The following is an 8,855-nucleotide window of genomic DNA, read 5'->3' as shown; positions in this document are numbered from 1 at the left end:
GCTATAGAGGACAGAGTTCCAGGCCTGGAGTCTGGAGTCATGGCATCTTCCTGAGTTCAAATCCAGCCTCAGACACTTACTAGCTGTGTGACCCTGGGCAAGTCACTCCACCCTGTTTTCTTCAGTTTCCTCATCTGCAGAAGGAAATGAGTATCCACTCCTGTATCTCTGCCAAGAAAACCCAAATGGGGTCACAGAGAATTGGACATGATTGAAACAGCCGAACGATACCAACACCAACATGCATATGTGCATATATACACACACATACATGTGCATATACTTTTGCACATGTGTATGCACACACATGTGCTACAACTGCCCAGCTTGGAGCAGAATAGCTCAGAAGATGGACAGATGTGGGTCTGTGTGTATGTCTGTAACACGTATATATGTGGTGTACATGAGTGAGATGCACACGTTTCTGACAGCATGCATCTCAGTGTGACTATTAGACTCTATGCTCCCCCCAGAGGGCAGAGGCAACATGTTAGATGCATTTCACACCTCCCCTAGGCCTGAGGACACAGCAGGCACTTAATGATGTATTCCTATCTATGTATATGTTATCTTTCCTAGAAAGATAATGAGGTCACAGGCTGTTTCACTTTTGTCTTTGTACCCCGGGACCTGACACATAGAACATGTCTAATAAATGTTTATTGGTTGATTGATGCTCAATCTTGGTTGAACGGTTTCTCGTTGAGTCACATGACATAGTACCATGGAAGGAGAGACAGACTGAGACAAAGATGGCATGGAGTCTAAGTCCTGGTTTTCTGCAACTTATCAACTGAGTTTCCTTGGACAGATAATTGCACCTCAGTTACCTCCTCTGTGAAATGAGGGGGTTGGGTTGGACTGGATGGGCTCTAAATTCTGTTCCAGTGCTAAATCTGTGAGGCAGCTGGAGGTGCCATGAAGAGAGCGCTGGGCCTAGAGTCAGGGAGACCTGAGTTCAAATCCTGACTCAGACACTTACCAGCCATGTGATCCAGAGCAAGACATTTATCTTTTCTTTACCTTGAATATGAATGGTTTCCTCATCTGTAAAACATACATAATAATAGCAGCTTCTACCCAGGGTTAATGTGAAGATCAAGTGAGATCTTTGTAAAGTGCCTTATAAACCTTCAAGCAGGAGGAACGCTCACTGCTGTCCAGTGATCATGGCTCTAGGGTTTCTCTTTCAGAGAATGGTTTGTTCATTTTAAAGAGAATTGTGGGTGCCACTCTCTGATCTAATTTCCAGTCACTAGGAAACTTGTAAAGCCCTAGGGCATTGGAAGTGATGCCACAGCTCCTGTAACATGACCACCAGCCCAGTTGACACCCTCGGGGAAAGTGAAACATCCACCCAGGTCTGCTAGTGACTCACCAAAGCATCTAATGTCTGGAACAGAGGCTCATGGGCCTTCACATTCTTTCTTGCAGTAGAACATGTGTTCAGCCAGAAAGAAGATTATCTCAGAAGCCAATGAATAGGAATTCTAAGGCTGTCCTGCTGCTGCTTTTGGTTGCCACAGAGACACCAAGGAAATCTGGCGGCCTTCTCTTTGCTCTCAGGTTTTCTCTGGTAGATCAAGTTCCTTTTGGGGCCACGAATCATGACTGAAACACAAAAAAGAACCTCTCTCATTCCTGCATCTAGGCCACTCTGGGGCATTTACAGCCAGGTGAGAGATGCGGATTATTAAAGGATTGCAGACCTGAAGATATTGCTGGAATTGCTAGAACTATGGGGATCCTAGGGCTGGCCTGCTCTGCCATTGCTTTGTGAGGCCCCTTGGCACAGCAGCCGGAGTGTCGTGGAGTCATAGGACCTGAGTTCAAATCCTGCTCCTGCCACTTAGTACTTTGGTGAAAATTACTTTACCTCCTAGGACTTACTTTCCTCTTCTGTAAAATGGGTTAAGTCTTTTCTAGCTCCAAGTCTAGAAAATTGAAATCTCCACAAACCTCAGCTTTTTCCTCAGCTCTGTATTAATGGAACATTCCCCTTTTCTCTCCTATTTCAATTTTTGATACTTTGAATTAAAACTGCCATATCTATAAATATCCTTCAAAGTATAAATAGGTAGATGTCCACAGATCCATTGTGCACACTCATCTACACTAAAAAAAAAATCAACATATGCTGCCTTTTTTTTTTTTAGGAGAGATGAGTGTGCACAATGGTGGCACTATCAGCTCAAGGCAGCTTGGTTGTCTGGAGCAAGCCTAGGTAAGGGGAAAAAGACATTGTCAGAGAGGTGGGAAGGAGACCAGGGTGCAAGTCTGTCCATATTTGCTGGATGTTGGCTCATGTGTTGAATACGAACAGACTTGCACCCTGGTCTCCTTTCCACCTCTCTGGCAATGTCTTTTTCCTTTACAGAGAGTTGCATATACTGGCAGGTCCAGAAGATGTATTGATTAATTCTGCTAAACTGCTTTTCTCATGAAAAAACAAAAACAACTCAGCTAAAGGCATAGAAGGCTCTATTTGCAAACAAATACATGTATGTGCCCAAATTCTTGGTTAAAGGGCTATATTAAAAATTCTCAGCTAAAGCTTCACTGGGTAGCCAAGAATAGAGGACTCTATCTGAAAATAAGGGTGATATACAAACAGTAAATATTTTAAGAGAAATGGAAAAAAGAAACATGTCAACTCATCTTTTCCCCTATCTAAATGTCAGTTTCCTCATTTTTTCGCTGAGGGAATTAGGCCGGATGATCCCTGAGGTATTTTTTAGCTCTAAAGTCAATGACCTGATGTCATGACCACTTGATTCCCCAGAATCCCTGAAAATACTCAGGTGTTTCCTCTACTTCTCCATCCTCCTCTGTGGTTGCCTCAGTTGACCAGGGAGGAGTGGTCTCTGTCTATGGAGGAAGCATGGTCTGGTTCCAGAGCCTGGTGGGGAAGCAGAGAACACACAGGTGACCCTTGATGTTATGGAGGGCATTGATTTCAAGCAGAGAGTGGACTAGATGGCCACCGATATTCCTTTCAACTTTAGTGATTCTATATTCTTTTGGAAGGGCACTGTGCTAGGCACCCAGGTGGTACTAAAGCACCAAGACATAGTGCCTCCTCTCAAGGAGACACTGGACTTAGAAAGTCCTGAGTGATTTCGAATATGACCTCAGATAGCTATGTCACCCTGGGTGTGACATTTAACCTCGATCTGTCTCAGTTTCCTCATATGTAAAATGGGTATAATAATCACACCTCCCATTCTGGCTTGTTGTGAGGATCCAACGAGATATAATTTGTTAGGCACCACATAAATGCCAACTACATAGACCTTGACATTTGTAGGACACTTTACTCACAGATTTCCTCCCATGAGCTTGGTACTATCTCCATTTTATAGATAAGGATGATCAGTCAGGGCAAGTGCATTTCTTGGAAGTCAGCATTAGTCAATGTCAGAGGCAGGATTTAACCAATGTCTTCCGACTCCAAGTCCATCAATTTACCACCATGTCAGGATATCTCTATGAGCCTACAGAAGAAAAAAATGGAGAATGGAGTAAGTGGCCCTAGAGGGGTTATAACTAAGTTTCATGAGAGTTCAGTGGAAAGAGAGTCCTTCTGACTGGGACAAGGGAGGGTGGAGATCAGGAAAGATTTGAAATGAGAGGGACAGAGGATTTCAGCAGCAGAAATGGAGGTTAGGAAGGCATTGAAGGAAAAGATAAAGAGATGGATCTATTTAGGAGAGGCAATTATGTGGTGCAGTGAACAGACACTAGCTGTGTCATCCTGGACAGATCACTTCCCCCTGTTTGCCTCAGTTTCCTCCTCTGTAAAATGAGCTGATGAAGGAAATGGCAAACCTCTCCAGAAAACCCCCAATGGGGTCACACAGAGTTGGCAGGACTAAAAACACCTGAACAACAACTACAATTGAGGAGAACAGGGAGAAATCCGGTCTAGCTGGAAGGAAGGGGAAAATCTGGGAACAAGGCTGCAGACACGGCTTGAGTTCAGGCTGCGAAGGACCTTAAATATCTGTCAGTCATCAGGCATTTATTCATCACCTTCTATGTGCTGAATATACACTGTGTTAAGCACTGAGGGCACAAATAAAAAAAAGAAAGACACTCCCTGCCCTCAGAGGAGCTTAGAATCTAACAGGGGAAGACAACACACACAAAGGGAAGGTGAAGAGGGGAGAGAGGAAAATGTGCCAGGCATTGGGGTGTGAAGGAGTCCTGTCCAGAGGAGTACATCTGCGTGCGAAATGAAGAGATGGCTGATTGGAGAGTCTCCTTTACCTGGAGATTTGGGGGAGTTCTTGGCTCCTCCCTCCAGTCCTCCTATAAGAGAGGCAGAGGGTCCTGATGAGGTGAGAGTACCAAAGCTGTTTCAGCCTTTCAGGATGATGAGATCTCCTAGGAGATTCCCAAGGGGGAGTCTACTCCACGAGTGTACCTGGTGTCAGATTTTTTCAATTGTATGGTGTAAAAGCGAGTTCACTTTGCATTTTGTAGCTCCCTTTATGGATAGGGAGCATTGCTTAGTGGGTAAGGTTGGACATATGGGGCCATTGGCCCTATTTCCTTTGTCTTTTCTGCCAATTTCTTGTGCTCTTTGTATCTCTAACCTCTTCCAATGGAATGTAGGCATGCTGAAGGCAGGCACTAAAGGAATTTGGTTTTGGGACCTCAGTACCTGGCATGGTGCCTTATACAAAGGATTAAAGATTTGAAGCTGGAAGAGACTTCAGAGGCCAGCTGGTGAAAGCCTCTCATTTTCCAAATGAAGAGACTGAGGACCAGTGTGGTGTTATGACTTGTACAAGTTCACAGAGGCAGCAAATAGCCTGGGATCTGAATCAAGGTCAAATCCAGTGGGGTGTTTCCATCACACCACATGCATCCTGCTTAAGGCATACTGATTAAATGGGATGGAATCCTTTTGAACCTCCATTTTCTCATCTTTCAAATGGGGAGAATTAGACCTGCAGTCATGGTCCACAGAGATGCTGGGAAGCTCTGACAAAACCTCCTCCATGCATTTACCTACACAGTCTCTCTGGCACCCTCCTTCCTTACCTCTTTCTTACATGAAGCCTTTCCTAATTCTCCTGCTTTTTAGTTCCCTCTCGTGACTAATTTATCTTGTATTTATTTTGCATCTATGTTCATAGAGACACCTAGGTGGTGCAGTGCATAGCGCTGGACTTGCAATCAGGAAGACCTGAATTCAATTTTTCTTTCACATATTTAACAACTGTGTAATTTTGGAATCTATGAGCCTCTTAAGATGTATGTAAAGTGATTTGCAGATTTCAGTGTCATATAGTGTGTTCATACAGAGCAGTTGCAAAAATTTGGGCTTGTCATTCACTGGTTTTAGAGATGAGAGAGGCATTGAGGGTGGGGCAGGTAAATGCTGTGAGAATGCAGTCATCAGGGTATTTCTTTTCCAGAAAAATGGCTGCCATGATTGGGAAGCAGAGGACTGAACAGATAAGTGCTAGAACAGCTCTGTCCTTTTCCTCTTCATTTGCCTTCAATAGACAAAAATGAAAATGACATACATTTGTTTGCCTCTAGGCCATTAGCTAAAGAGCCTTTTCCCAACTCCTTGAGATCAGCTATCCCAGTGGGTTTTTGGAATGAAGTGGAACAATTAATCTCAGGAATGGAAGGTCCACCATAGTCGAGAGATGGGGGAAGTAGAGTTAGTAAGCTCTCTGTCACTAGGTAAACAGCTTCAGCCCTCTGCAGCTCTGAATCATGAAAAAGGAAGGCACAGCCTAAGTACAATGCCCTTTCTCTTACCTCAGGCAATGGAATTGGAGGCCAAATAGATTTCTGGCTATAGTTCCTTGACATCCAAATTGCAAACAATGATGTTAGACACCCCAGATGCTTTCAGGTTTCAATCTCAAATGGTTCTTGTCCCAGAAGTACTGTTTTAGAAGGAGAATGTCAAGGCCTCCTTGGGCAGTCACCAAATTCCAAGCTCCCTGTCCTGCCTCCTACAACTCCACAGCAGTTTCCTTGCTAAACAGACATATCCCACCCCTACTTTCCAGCTACATATAGTTGTCTGATGTACTGGGACAACTCCATCATGATGCTGAGCCCCTTTGGAGAATGTTAATCTACTTGAACTCATTCTTCAATGACTGGCATATTCCTACCCAACCCATCAAAGGGCAGCTAGATGGCTCAGTGGATAGAGCACTGGGCCTGGAGTCAGGACCTGAGTTCAAATCCAACCTCAGACACTGGAGAAGGAAATAGCAAACTACTCCAGTATCTCTGCCAAGAAAACCCCATGGTCTGTATGGTCCATAGGATCACAAAGAGTCAGACACTCTTGAATGACTGCACAATAACAACAGCCCCATCAAACACTCCCCATTACAGTGATTCTGAGCTCCCCTCATAGACGTTGCTCCAACCCCCTTCTCTATCTCCCTCTGACCTCATTTTTGGGATGTGCTGTAGACAGTCCAAACTATTCTCCTAAGAGCCTCATGTTGATTTCAGTATTTCATAGCATCAGCAAATACTCTGAATTGGAGCTCTATTTATTGTTAGTTATCTAGACTTAAGAAAGGGATAGAAATATAAATAATGCAAATTAAATGTAAAAGTGTGTCAGGAATACATTTTTGAGGACTAGTTATTAAACATTTACTCGTCCTTATTCCTATTTTTTTTAACCTAGTCTCATCAATGACCCACTTGAAGTCTACTCACGGTGCTCTCTGGAATGCCTGTTCCATCATGAACAAGTGTGCTTTCATTTTCAGCCTTTCCTTTCTAATTCCCTCCATCTTCTCGAACTCACTGAGGCCAGGCTCCCTCCTGATGACACAGACTCCCTGGCCACCCTTTCCAGCACTGGTTGCTATATTGTTATTCCTCCCCCCTGTCTCACTCCAGGCTCTCCTTCTACCATCATCACTCAGTAACCTCCCCTTCTTTTGAAGTTCCATATTAATTGCTCAGTGAAGTAGCTGTTAGCTGCAGACTTCCAAGATCCTGACCAAGTTTAGTGATTGTCTTTCTCTATTCTCCAACTTTGGTATATATGTATGTATGTATATGTGTATATTATATATTGTATATCATAATATAATATATAATAACATATAATATAGTTATTGCTGTTAACTTATTTCAGTAGTGTCCAACTCTTCATGATCCCATTTGGATTTTCTTGGCAAAGATAGTGGAGTGGTTTGCCATTTCTTTATCCAGCTTATTTTACAGATGAGGAAACTGAGGCAAACAGGTATAAGTGATGCCCAGGGTCATGCAGCTACCGTGTTTCCCCAATAATAAGACACTGTCTTATTAATTTTTTTGGACAGAAAAACACCAGAGGGCTTATTTTCAGGGGAGGGCTTATTTTAATGAACATTGACAGCAATTTTAATAAACAAGTAAATGTGAACAAAAAAATGTACCTTTATTCAATAAGCAAATCACTGGGGAAGAACAGGATGACACGCTCACTGCTGCAGCTCTGATTGGATGCAGCTCAGAGCATGGCGTGCGTTTCATGGGGGGGGACGGTGCATACAGAGGGTACCGTAATGTAGCGGGTAGCACAGGGGATCACCTTCACTACAGTAGCAATCTCAATAGGGCTTATTTTCGGGGGAGGGCTTATTTTAGAGGAATCTTACACAGTAAGGGGAGGGCTTATTTTCAGGATAGGTCTTATTATCGGGGAAACACGGTAGTAAGTGTCTGAGGCCATATTTGAATTCAGGAAGTTGAGTCTTCCTAACTCCAGGCCCAACACTCTATCTGCACCACCTACCTCGTTTCTACCTTGTACCAGTCACGTACAATTTATTCTGCTTATAACTTGTTTGTACCTTGCTGTTTGCACATAGTCTCCCCCATTGAACTGTGAGCTCCTTGAAGGCAGGGACTCTGTTTTGCCAGTTTTTGTATCCCTGTTAGCACAGAGTCTGACACACAGTAGGCACTTAATAAATGTTTATTGATCGAATGACTCAGATATTATCTGAGGACATGATGACAAGCTTTTCAGGCAACGTTCCACACTGGGAGTAGAAGAAACCTCAAAGAGACCACCCAACCAAACCACACCCAGATCAGTCTATGACCCATTTATCCATTCTGGACAAGAGACTAAGAAACAGGAGTCTGTGTTCCACTGTTGGTCTTAAATCTGCTATTATGTAAAGAGGCTACAAATACAACACAAGGCAATTCTGCTGATGAGTCAGTAAACTATGTATTTAGTTAATAATAGTGAAACATTTACCGGCCTTTCTTGTGAGGAGCTATGAGTGTGCTTGAATCCCAAAACAATGGGGAAATGTAATGAATAAGCTTGCCAGAGGTTTGGTTTTGTTTTGTTTTGAAATGAGGAAGCCAGGCTGAGAGAGTTGCATCCCAAGGAGCCTCTGGAGCTTGTGACCAGAAGGGTACCCATGTGGGTGGGGTTCAGCAACAAATAGGTCAGGGGTCGGGGGTGGGGAGAGAAAAATAGGTGCTTGTTAGTTCAGAAAATACATTTTAAAAAATAAAATTTAAAACAAGTGACCTGATACATCACTTTTCCCTGCTAATGGAAAATCAGATGCCAGCTAGGCAGGGAGATAAGGAGAAGCTGCCTATGGCCAGAGACTGGAGCCATAGCCAGGAACACAGCCATGGTGTTTGACTTGGCTGAGGCCTGTAGGTGTCAGGAGTGAGGAGAACCATGGCCAAAAAGAAAGGGAGATAAGACTGAAGACTGATCAAGCACCTTCTGGGCTAGAACTTCCTTAAATCTCTGCTCAGTATGCATCTTCCAAATGTTCTGTCTAGGTAATGAATTAAGCTGTCACTGGAGAGAATGTAAGAAGGAAGGAAGGAAG

General features: G+C 43.5%; 1 long non-coding RNA gene across 1 annotated transcript in view; it reads right to left on the bottom strand.

The window, feature by feature from the left end:
• Positions 1-1,277: 1,277 nt before the first annotated feature.
• LOC138157721 (uncharacterized) overlaps positions 1,278-8,855 on the bottom strand; it is a 27,922-nt gene continuing 20,344 nt past the window's right edge. Inside the window, exons 2-3 of the long non-coding RNA XR_011167442.1 lie at positions 3,322-3,494; positions 1,278-1,611 (exon numbers count right to left, since the gene is read on the bottom strand). This is a non-coding gene — a long non-coding RNA (uncharacterized lncRNA). The remainder of the gene's footprint in view (positions 1,612-3,321; positions 3,495-8,855) is intronic.

The sequence above is a fragment of the Petaurus breviceps genome, unplaced genomic scaffold (genome assembly GCF_028583685.1).
Source record: "Petaurus breviceps papuanus isolate PSGF00001 unplaced genomic scaffold, PetGlider_PUasm1.0 173, whole genome shotgun sequence".
Taxonomy (NCBI): Eukaryota; Metazoa; Chordata; class Mammalia; order Diprotodontia; family Petauridae; genus Petaurus; species Petaurus breviceps.
The sequence above is the reverse complement of the archived record's forward strand: the minus strand, read 5'-3'. Positions and strand labels throughout refer to the sequence as shown.